The 12,579-nt window shown below is 40.1% G+C and overlaps 1 protein-coding gene across 2 annotated transcripts in view; it reads left to right on the top strand.

The window, feature by feature from the left end:
* The first annotated feature begins 4,766 nt into the window (after positions 1 to 4,766).
* Positions 4,767 to 12,579, top strand: part of lhfpl2a (LHFPL tetraspan subfamily member 2a) — a 39,725-nt gene continuing 31,912 nt past the window's right edge. For both annotated transcript variants that reach the window (XM_051412878.1, XM_051412876.1), the window contains exon 1: positions 4,767 to 5,013. The gene's annotated coding sequence lies outside the window, so the exon portion shown is untranslated. The remainder of the gene's footprint in view (positions 5,014 to 12,579) is intronic.

The raw sequence follows: 12,579 nt of genomic DNA, 5'->3' as shown, positions 1-12,579 counted from the left end.
AGTTCTGCAGCTTCTGTAGTTTCTCTTTTGTGGTTGGAGGGGGAGGGTGAGGCAAGGGGGTTGCAATCTGCAACTTCACCGCTAGATGCCACTAAATCTTACACATTTCAATCAGTTAAAACACTTAATTACCATGTTAATTAGTTGGCTTTTGATACAGAACCAAGCGAGCTGTTTCCAGTCTTTATGCTAAGCTAACTTCATATTCTCCGGACCGGTCTAAATCTCCTCAAAAACCAAATTAATGTCGAACTATTTCTTTTATGGTTGTTTGGAAACTACGTAAACTCTTCCCAGCGTAGTGGTCCACTTCCTACCCTTTTCCAGAGCTTTCAACCGTATCACTTGGTCTTCTTCAACAGATTGAGTCGACTCAGAGTTGGATATGATGACACGTGAGCTCAGTAGCTGTTAATTATTTAATCCGTAACACTTCTTACGACTTCTGATCCTAAAAGTCTCGACAGCCACCGAACAAACTCAAAAAAAAAGCTCAGTAAGTGGACCTTGAGTCGTCGATTGTTTTGTCCCAGAATGAACTTTGATGCTTAATTAATGAGTGTCTGTTGAGATTTTAGGCCGCGTTTAACTGAATTATTTAGCGACAGTCCACCCCCCCATATGGCCTGCCCAAGGCGACTGTGTAATGCCACTGACATACTCAAATTTTAAAACCCTAATCTACTTTTTTTTGTAAATTATTTGTGTATTTTCTTGAAGGTTTCTAATTTTGAGAAAGTGACTGTATGAACTCAAGTTTACTTTTAAAAATAGACCACTATTTACCAAAGTGGCTGTTAAATGGAATTTAAACTGGGATTTTGTGTAATGGGCGACTACCACATGATTATTTGATGTGTCTGAGAAAGCACTTGCTGACATTGCCGAGGCTATAAATTTGTCACTCTGTCGTTCTGTTAGTTTACTCTACAATCAAAACTCTGCATTTCAGCTTGATGGGATAGTTCATTTAATTAGATGTTGCCAATGCTCGCCATCCATCTAAAACCCCCAATGCCTTGCGAGTTTTCTCAGACCGCTTTTGCACTTCTCATACCCGTTTGTGGTTGAACTGACAAGTTATTCCATCTTCTCCCCTCCCCTCTTGTCATTAAGAGCAGCCAACCTCGACGGTGTCACAAGCTCATCTCCTCCTGCTCATGCTTCTCAAAGTGGTTTTGGTGTGTCTTTCACACTTAATCCTGCACTTTGACTCGGGGCCCCTGTGAAGTGACAAACACACTCTCCTCTCCTGAATCAAACACCCATGATTCGCCGGCCTCTGACGTCGCCTGAACTCCCCCTTTTTTTTTTTTTTTTTTACGTTTTGTTTTTTCAGCTGTGACAAAAGCTATGTGTGAGCCTCCAGGGCGATGCCTCCTGGATAGATATGACAGTGTGGAGATATGATATCCAGCGATGGTGAGCACATGTGGGACACGAGAAAAGAAACGTCTGCCACCCTTGATGCCCCACTCTGGTATGTCGACGAGGAGACACTGAAGGTCTCGCAGTGAAGTGGGGACTGGAATTCCAAACAAGATTGTGTCTGTCTGTGCTGCCTGCCTGTGAAAACAGATTAAAATCATACTGACCAGTGCAGCCAGGAATGTGTTGAACCTTGAGCCTCGAAGGGGGGAAATCCGACAGCTCATCACACCTCACAAAAAAACAAAAAAAAAGAAAGAAAGAAAGAAACCCCCCCCTCCTCCCAACAGTCCCTCACAGTGTAGGCAGACCACCACGGAGCAGGGGCTGATAAAAGGAGGCGTTATTAGACTGGACCCTTAAATTGTTATGCTAATAACAAAATAATGCTTTTTTAAAATGTCTTTCATATAACAGAACTTATCTAAATCGTATAATCACATTTAAGAGTAATTACAGGGCAGAAAAGCTTTAGAAGATAAGAGTTAATTCCTCCTTGGTTTTAAGTTACGGTTAAAGGTCTTTGGCAGGGCGTGCTCTCACTATACAGCCCTTATCTCAGTGGGTTTTTAAAACTTTTTCATGTCAAGCGCCACTAAACTGACTCAAATTAGACCACAAACCCCCATTTTTTAATAAGATTTTGTCCCAGGGTCCCTCATCTGATAGGAATTTTACTGCAGAAAGTGTATAAAACCCAGGACTTGCTTCCTCTACAGATAAAAACAGCTCATTCTAAGGTAACAAAAACACAACAAGTCTTATTTCCAGGTGATTATACACTAATGAAAACATACGTATGAATATTATATTAAATTACTGCCAATAGTTCCTCCTAAATGTTACACACTGGACCTTTAATATGTGCAAAAACCAAAGTGTATAAAATTACATGATACAGTTTTATGTGTGTCAGACTACTTGTTCTTTTTAAAGCCACAAGTGGATATTTTTTTACACTTTATTGTACAGATTAAAGCACCTACAAGGAACTTTAATTTTGTGTTGATTCTGGCGACCCCTTTGGACATAAATGGAAGTGTTTCCACCCCAAAACCGAATTTTAAACACTGGTTTCAAACCCCTGGACAAACATATGATCATTTAATTCAGAAAGCATGAATCTATAAAATAAAAGCAATGTATTCAAAAGTACAACATGCTGCTAGATCACAATTAAAATAAATATAAATACCTGTAAAGTATTCAGATGTCAGACAGTGAAGCTAACACTGCAGCTCAAATTGCATTTATTGGAGGAATCGGTGTATTATTGGAGTATTTCTACTGCAGATTATTGCTTTCATTCTGACTGAAAGTCAAAGTGAAAGTCAGTGAGAGTCCCAGCGATCCCAGAGAGTTGATGGATAACATCAGGGCTGTTATTATTGACAATAAACTGCAGGGCTGTTTAGCCAGAAACTCCCGGACCGAGTCATGAGACTTCCCTTGTGTTTTCACTCCATTCAAGTCTCATTTGACTGACCGAGGAGCACAAATAAGAGGGCACTGAGGTCCTGGCACCAGTTGTTCTACTCCTAGTCACAACAGTCTCAAAATAGTCCATTCATGCTCGTTCGCTGTCGTGCAAAGCGCGCTTGAATGTACAAAAGTTGTTGTCTTGCACCGTTCCTGTTCTTCAGACGGGCCAATCCTCAACACCGCCTTCCTATGAGCAGGCGCCGTATTATTTCTACTGAATTTGGCACCGATAAGAAAAAAAAGAATGGAGACTGGGGAATGGGAGATGGTGCACGCATGGACACATGTCTGGAAATAATGCTAAGTGTGGCTGTGCAGCATATAGACTGACATGCCTTCAGTATGTGAGCCATCTGCATTGGCTGTTGACTGTCAGCTGTTAGCCTCTCGGGAAAGGTTAAGGACACGGATTTAGAGAGAATGTAACATGTAGACTATTCAAATGTTCATGTAATACTGCGCCAATAGCTTGTCTTTACAGAGTGAGCGCAATCAGAGACAACAACTGCGTTACATATCGAATGACTTCTTGATTTTCACTGCATTTGGACCGGTTTCCAGACAGCTGTTGGTTGGTTTATAAAAAGTGTAAAATGCTCATTGTAATCTCCTAAAGGCGATGTCTTCAGCTAATTGTCAAAAACCCAAACTGAATATTATAGAAGACAAAGAAAACATACGTATACTTGTCAGCTAGCTTCAACCCTAACCCTCTTTATTAGAGAACAAAACACAGGCTACTGTGGGTTCATAGCCAGTGTCAACTGTCAACGGTGTGCAACAGGCACTAGCATCTCAGTCCATCAACTCCCGCTCGTAGCACAACACGCACCACAAAACTAGCAGGAACAACAACAACAACAACAACAACTCACAGGTACGAAAGTGAAATGACTGACAGGCCTCTAAGCATACGATAAACAGACCTTTATGCCTTAGCTGAACAATAACCAGTGACATTATAACATAATAGTTAACACCAACGTGTCACCCACTACAGTTCTCGTGTTTGTCACTTTTGGTTGATACCCAGAATGACGGACTGCAGTTCACTTAACGGCCACTGGTGTCGCTGTTAACAACGGTTTAATGAAAGTTACAAATAAAACCTTTAATTTGAGGAATATTGTTTTTTGATTTTGATTTCCTTGTTTCAGCTGCAAATGGACAACATATCGTCCAACAACACAGTCAGTCACAGAGTATACAATCACTTATCTATCAGAGATTTTACGTAAGTAAAAGTAATAACGTTAATTTAAGTAAAATGCTGTAATTTAAATTAACTTTGCGGCCAAAATGGGCTCTTTTGTTGTTAAATGAATACGTGTTAATGGTATTCGATTATTATTATTATCAATGCAATAACATTTAGGATGCATTTAAATGTTGTAGCTGGCTACAATAGAGGTAATATTATTCATGTTTTATACTGTTGGATGATTGAATTTACTGTATAACTATTTATTGTATTTTACATATTGTGATATTGGACTATATACACAAAATTTACTTTATTTTCTGTATTATTATTATAATATATTTTTATATATAAATGTAGTGGAGTAAAAAGTACAATATTTCCCTCTGAAATGTTGTATAAAGTAGCATGAAAATTTACTTAACTTAACTGCCATGATGTTTTCATGGGAACCAATCACAGATCCCACACTTTAATTGGATAAATATTGGTTTTAATGCAGCTTTTTCACTCACTCACACAGCAATTTTAATCACTTATTGTGACAGTAAATGAATAATTTAATGCTCATGAGTGCAGCAGTGAGCAGCAGTGATTGGTGGAAAGGGGGAGGGAGCTATAACGGGTCAGTCACTCCCCATCCCTCTCTCCCAACGGTAGTCTGTCTGGGGCAGAAGGAGGAGGAGGAGGACGGAGCCATTCATTCCTTCTGTGGAGAGAAAAACGTGGAGAGGATGACGAAGAGACACTGAGGAAGCCAAATAAATCAATAAAATAGAACAAAGTCAGGATCAAATCAGAGAAAACTTAACCTGCACAAGAAGAGAAGACACAAGGAGAGCCTCAAACTCTGTGGATTTCAGAGGCGTCGCTTTCACAAATCGCACAGCCAGCAGTTACACGTAAGTAGCTCGAAGAGAAAAAAAAGCCTCTTTTCTTTAACAGAAAACTACTTTTCTGCAAGTAACAGCAGTGAAACGAGCCTCAGTTGAAGAATCTCAGCTGCATATATTGTGACTTTAGACTTTAAGAGTGTTTTCCATGTTGTAGCTTTGGAGGTTTTTCTGTCAGAGCTGTGAGGGGCAAACTCGTGGCAGGAAAGCCGACCAACACTGATGCTTCACCAGGCGATGCAGCTCAATATGAGCCTAATATGTATCCAGTGGGACAGTTTTTAGATTTAATTTGTCATTTGTTTGCACTTTTAATTCGTAAATGTGTCTATAGTTGGATAATGCACATGGTATAACTTATTGGGTATATGAGGGGTTTTTAAAGTTGGACTCAAGAATCAAGTCAAGTCTAAAATCACCAAAATATACAGTTTACTACCATGTTGAGACAAGGGGAAAGCAGCAGATTTTTCACATTTGTTCACTCAAAAATGACTTTTGTCTATCAGAATTGTTGCTGATTATTGTTTATCGATCTAAAGTTTGCAGCCCTGATGAAAATAATCATTTGTTGCATCCCTAAATCCAACTTAAAAACTTGATTTTCTTTGTTTTTATTAGTCTGTTTAGTCGTACCATGTGCATTGTTGCCCCGTTAAAGTTTTATTCAAGATGGAAAAGACGCATTTTAAAGATTAAAACCCTCATTTTATCTATAAAATTTCAGAAAATGGTGAAATATGTCCATCGTAATCTCTCCAAAGCTCAAGATAAAGTTTGCAAAAGTCTTGTTTTGTTTGATCAATGGTCAAAACTTTAAGTTGGACTCATATCATCAAGTCACGTCAAAAATCAATCAGTTTACTACAATGTTGAGACACGACAAAGCAGCAAATTGCACATTTGTTTACTCAAGAATGCCTTAAATCTCTAAAAACAGTTACTGATTAATGTTTATCGATAGATTAATCGACCAAAGTTTACAGCCCTGATGGAAATAATCAATATCTGCATCCCTAAATCCAACTTAAAAACACAATTTCCTTTGTTTTTTATCAGTCTGTTTAGTTGTACCATGTGCATTGTTGCCCTGTAAAGGTTTTATTCAAGATGGAAAAGACACACATGTGAAAGATTAAAACCCTCATTTGATCTATAAAACGTCGATCTATAAAATGGTGAAATGTGTCCACATAATCTCTCTAAAGCTCATCAAAATAAGTATTTACCATCAAAATAAGACAAATAAAGGCAACAGATCCTCACAACTGAGAAACTGGAGCTACGTATGATTCAAACTAACTTTCTGTCAATTATCTCACCTCTACAACAAAGTTTAATTTCCCATGAAAGCTCTTTTTTAAAAAGCATCATTAACCCCAAACACCTGACACCTGAAGGTCTAAGGTTGCTCTGCTTATTGTGACTTCAAGAGAAAGTCTGTCGCTGGCCGTGAGACAAAGTGCGACACAGATTCTCGCCTTGTTTTTCGTGTTGTGTTTCAACAGTAAACCTGAGAACTGGTCCCACCTGTAAACCAGTGTTTATGTGTGTGTGTGTGTGTGTCTCTCGGGGGAGGCTTCTTATATTTGACGTCTTTCGGAACACAATGTAACCAAATGTGCGGAACACTATCATGTATTTTGCTACTTTGTATCTTTTTTATGTTCTTTTCTGTAAAGTTTTAACAGTTCATAAGAGATGTCGTGTTTTCGTTCCAAAACCTCAGGCTCTGATTCATTGTGGTAGGAAACTTGTCTTTTCTTTCCCCCCACTACACGTGTCAAGTATTAGCGTCTTGTCATTTTGTTACCGTGAATTGAACGTGCTAAAATTGTTGTATTGTTGTCACTTTTAATAACCAGCTGCTGTAGAAGTTGCAGCCGTTGCAACCTCCCCGGCTGTGTGGTCTCGGTCTATATATTCTGTAATTAGCTTGAGACCATTTCTTAGTAATTTCTCTCTTTTTTTTATTTTTTCTTCAGATGTTTTTAATGACGCTTAGGTCATCGCTGCCTTAAAAGATGGCGGTCGGTTGGAATCGGTCAAGGGATTGCCAGTGGTTTCAGCGTGTGTGCCAGTGCACGTGGTCCCTCAGGGCTCTGTGTTTGGCCCATTAAATTCATTCATTACGACCCTGCAGGAACGCTCCTTTCCTCCGTTTTAGGCCACAAGAAAAGCAAAAAATACATGAGTTTCTCTCTCTATTTGGCAGCCAGGCAGTGCAGATGCTTTGGAAAACCTCTTTTATGTTTTTTTCTTCTTCCTCTAAACAGAATGGTAAACTTTCAAAGCATGGAAAAAAAAAATAGTACCAGCCTCCTTTTGGTGCAGATGATTCTTTTAATGCAAAACAAAACTGCCAACCGGTCCGCGCAGAACTACATCATCTGCCTTTTCGTGCCTTTTTCCTCGGCTTTGATGCTCCTTTTGTCATTAATCCAGGATGCTGGCTTGCAAGTTTATGGGATTGGTCTGGTACATTTCTCCTGGAATGAGCACTACAGCTTCATCTTCTCTTACGCATTCGGTTCCTAAATAAGCATGGGTCCCGCTGATAGAAATCAGACCCGGGCACTATCTGTGTGTGCTTGAAACCAAACCCGGCATCGTAGTGTCACCGTGTCCAGACTGTGAAATTTGCTAAATGAACGGCTGCTCCTGTGTCGAGAGGTTAAAGCCAGCACGACTCCGGCCGGCTGGGACTTACATCTGGAAATACAGTTTGTTTTCAGCGAAGCCCTGCTGTTGATGCTCCAGTGTAAGATGGTCCTGATAACAAGGTTTATTTGCATTGTATTTCCTCAGACTACTGTAGCTGTTTGCGCTTGTAACTCTTGAGTTACAACATTCATTTTCCCACCAACATCATTAATTTAACCCCCACGCTATTCTTCTGGTTCTCAACGAGTGCGGTCAATAAAACAGGAAGTGGTCTAACGAAAACCAAGACATCACTGAGGTTTTTTTTAAAAACACAACTTGTTTATTTGGCTGTAAAATTGACGTAATGCGAGGAAGACAAGTCTTAAAAATTCAGACAAATCTCAAACTGGGTCACATTACGTTATAAGGTTTTCTGTTCCAAGCTTCTAAAATGAATTAAAAGCAGCCGTTTGTCCCAGTTTTGTTTCTTTGTTTAATTTTCATTTTACAGAAAGGCTGGAAAGATCCAGAAAGATGGATTGTTAAACTGGTCCTGGAAAAGTCTGTGTCACTGTCTGGACGTACAGACAAAAGAGAAAGACATCTGAGAAGCTTTGTTCTCTGACATTTTTCCCATTGCTGTCTGTTTTAGGGTCACTTTTTAAAAATAAAATTCAAGTTTGAACTAATTAAACTAATGTAATTCACTTGGATTCATTTGACTGTAGCCAGCCGTGTCCCAAACTGCATTGTAAGAACTGATTTCGTGTCAGTTGTAAACGTTAATGTGATGCTAAACCAGTATTTAAAATCTTTCTTACAAAGTCAGACAAACATCCTCACGTTTCTCCACATTGTTATGATCCAAAATGCTTACACACATTATTAATACTACTTCGGAGAGGTTTTAGTGTTGTGATTAACCGTAAACATTAGTATAGTTAGCCGATAGAGAAACTGCACCTGGACAGTGTATTTTGGGCTTATTCATTGTTCATTTTTTTGAATTTGAAGATCAAATGTCTAAATGTTCCTACTACCTACTACTAACAGCTTTTTGAATTCAATTATATGTCACATTTATGCCACTAAAGATTGATTTAAACATTATGTTCAATCTGTTCTCACAGTGGGCGGTTTATTACATTTTTGCATTTGACAAGAAACATAAAAATCATGAGTTACGGCTCTGATTAAAATGATGAAAAAAAGAAACTCTAACTAAATTTGGTCCATAGTTAGATTGTACTCAGGGGTGGGCGACTATTAAGGAGTGAATTTATACCCACACGACTGAAATTAAGGAGTCATAATGTTGGTTTTTTAGTAGCTTTTTGCATTAATTGCCCAGCCCTTGTCAACCTCTTTATTTATGTGCATCTACTAGTTTGTTTTTGTTTTTTTGAGGGCTTTTCGTGGCACCTGCAGTGAATTATTGTTTTACAACCTGTCAGAGAAGCAAACCAAGACATCAAACAGCGTCCAGCAGCCTTTACACAATGACCTTTTCCCATGCGTCCTCCTGTCTGTCACTTTTAGCTCCCCCCAACCTCTCTGAATGATACTTCACGAAACTTTTTTACTCTCTTCGTATCTCCCCCACCTCCTCACCTCCATGCTACACTATGGGCCAGTCATGCACACTGATTAGATTAGGCAACGTGAAGCTAATCACCCAACTCTCTCGTTTCCCCCCCGGTGCTATTCTTGGTCGCTCTTTTTTTGTTGTTTTCTAACCGTCCTCAGGTCCCCTCCCTCCTCCTGTGACTACCCAGGGATGAGCCCCTCTCCTGGGGGTACATTTGCCTCCAGCGAGCCGTTTTCTGGGAAAAAAAACCAGGGTGGGGTCCTCAAAATAACAAAAGCCCTCGCCCCGAACACTTGTCCCCTCTGTCAGTTGGAGGCCGACTGTAAAGCTTGTATGGAAACGTAGAGAGAAAGAGACATCCAAAGAAGTGAATGACTTGTGGAGGGCAGAGAGGGGGAGATAGAGAGGGGAGGAGGCCTGAACCCTCCTGTCGGGTGAAATGAGGAGAAAGAATCTGCAGCGGGTTTTGTTCCTTTGTTGGTGAGTTGGGGGTCAGTCTCAGGGGAATTCGCGGCAGACGGACGGAGGGTTTTGCAGCTGCATGGCCTCCAGCACTTTATCTAGTCCCTGAGCAACTGCAGGCTTGTTAAACTCTAACGTTCACTTCAGTTTATGTCTGTTAGACAGCGTTACGTCTGCTGTTTTTCTCCCTTTTTTTTTTTTTTCAATTTAACTTATCAGACATGTTTGATTATTGATTGAAGCCGGAGTCACTCGCAGCTGTATGCTAATGATGAAAAAGGTTACGACCTGGCCACAATAGGCGGTCTGTGTGTGTAAATGGGCGATAAGACCAGTATCATATGTTCAGTTTTGGCTTAGGTCGTGGAAAAGAGTCTTTTAAAGCCGCGAACGAGATCACAGCGGATTGTGCATTGTTGTTTGTGTCCCCGCTGAAAGTTATAATGTGCTTTCATGTTTCAGAGAAAGGACACAATGACTACAAAGAGATGGAGTCTATGGATTTATGATTCAAAAAAGGGTTGTAACTGTTCTTTTTATTATCAAATTGTTCATTTTTTAAGGTTAAATTAATAGTTTGAAATTGAGGGGATATACTATAAGATATTACTCTTATATCTGTATGCTGATTAGGAAGCTACAGCAAGCAGGCGATTAGCTTAGCTTCGGTTTTACACAAAATCTGTACCAAAACGTTTTATCAGCAGAGCCAGGGTAGCCGTTTTATCCCACTTCCATCTCTATGCTAAGCTAAGCTATCCGCCTGCTTCATATTTAGAGTGTATTTCACAAAATATCGAACTGTTCCTTTAATAAAAAGTCAGAATTTAGTGAAAAATGTTACGTTTTCGAAGCCAAGCCAAGTGCTGTTCAAGTTACATTATAAGACTGAGAAAAAGCAGCAAATTGTCACATTTAAAACGCTAAAAGTAGCATATCAAGAGTTTGATAAATGACTTAAAAGTTTAATTGATTGCCTAAAATCATCATCTCTCAGTCCAGGTTTTAGTTACGTGTCTGTATTTCTTCACTCTAAAATTAATCAACAGACCAACGTCATTTAGCGGGAAATGTCTGTGAATTTCAGGTTAGTTTCATTAATAAAGAAATCCCCTGATCAGCCTTGTCATAATAGTAAAGTCCTTTCACTTTCACTGAGAAATCCCCCAGCTGATCTGAGTCCTTGTTCACAACCAGAGGTCTGATTCCCTGTGTTTGGATCCTGGTTTCACTTGCACCATGGAAACCCTATTTCGGTTTTGGGGCTGGCAGACTGTCACCGGTCATTATCACCACCGTACCCTGGTAGCCAGAGCACAGCGAGCAACGGCTGTAACGCTCTTCTCTGTGTCTCACAGCTTCCCGCCTCTGCAGATGTAGTTTTTAATAGAGGTGACTCATGCTGAATATATAAGGCAGGTTACTGGTTTTGACCTAATCCTGCTCCCGGTAGTTGAGTTTCCCTTCACCCAGTGATTTACTACATGAATTATTTAAAGTAAGTTTTAAGAAAATAGGTCTATGAAGTTGACAAAAGCAGGTTTCTCATTTCTAACTGGTTAGTTAATGAAATGCTCATTGGCACTGGAGGTAAAACTCAGTTACTTCTGGACATGCTAACGTTTCCACCTTACAAACACACAGTTTATTCCTTTCCTTACACATTTTCTGTTATGTTTTTGCTTTTTGGTTTTAGGGTAAAGTTTATGGGGGTTATGGGTTGGTTACTGGGCAGAGGTCGGCGTAATGATCTGTGCAGCTGTGAATTGATTTGTAGGGTGATGACTCTCCAAGTGAGGGTGAATACTTCACTAGATAGGGATGGGATAATGTTACAGCACCTGTGGGACCACACAGACACAAGCTTTAGTAAAGAAATGTGCCTGTTTTTAAGGTATTTTTTCCCATTATTTTAAAGGTAAACTTTAGAGATTTTGTACCACAAAAACGACCTCGTCAGGCTGTGACTTTTAAACGAGATCAAACAACACACCCCGAAGCTTCCCAAGCTCCATTTATACCAAGCTGATATGAACGGGCTTAATTGAATTTCACTGGAATTTGCCCAGGCTAGTTTTCCCAGCCACAGGCTCGTCAACAGATGCATCCTGTTTGATTCAATCTCAGGTATGATCAGCACTGACATGGCTCCGGTTAAATAAACACCGGCACAGTTTCACTTGGGGGGGGTTCATCTCGGAGTCAACTCACCTCTGTCTAAATTAAATCTATTTCATGCCAGAAAAGCATCAAAAAATCATAGTTTAAGCAAGTAAAAGTGAGTGCTAGTGTTTCCAACTGTCTCTGTTTGATTTGACCTTTGCTTTCACTCGTTCAAAGCCTTTTAGAAAACATGCATGCTTGGCTCTTCTTTTTTTTTTTTTTTGCGGTAATGAGGCATTTCTTTGTTTGCTGTTGTCATTTGGGGCCGGCTCTCAACAGCCAAGTGGTATTTGCCATCTGAGAGAGTAAACAAAAGGCACAAGAGAAGTGAATCATAGAGGGAAGTAATAATAGAGTGTGTGTGGAGAGACAGAGAGCATAAAGGAAAACAAGTTTGAGAGTGAAGGTACGTTTTTTTTGTTGTTTGTTTCACAATTAACTGGAGCGGCCCCGGGGGTCAGACATCTGTGATCCATCTTACCAGGGGCAGGCGTCTGGATTCGCCTCTTCCCCCCCCTTCATCCTCATCCTCCTTCTTCTGTCCTTCCACCAATGTCGTGACTTCCCTCTGACAACCCCTATTGCCCCAGAGATCATCCAGAGCAGGGTACCACTTTTAAATAGCGACCTCTGACCTCCATCCATCATTCTTGTGTAAAATTCACACTGGAGAGGTTGTGTGGACGTAAAGGCAGGTGTGGATCGATCCTATGGGG

The sequence above is a fragment of the Dicentrarchus labrax genome, unplaced genomic scaffold (genome assembly GCF_905237075.1).
Source record: "Dicentrarchus labrax unplaced genomic scaffold, dlabrax2021, whole genome shotgun sequence".
Lineage (NCBI taxonomy): Eukaryota > Metazoa > Chordata > Actinopteri > Moronidae > Dicentrarchus > Dicentrarchus labrax.
The sequence above is the reverse complement of the archived record's forward strand: the minus strand, read 5'-3'. Positions and strand labels throughout refer to the sequence as shown.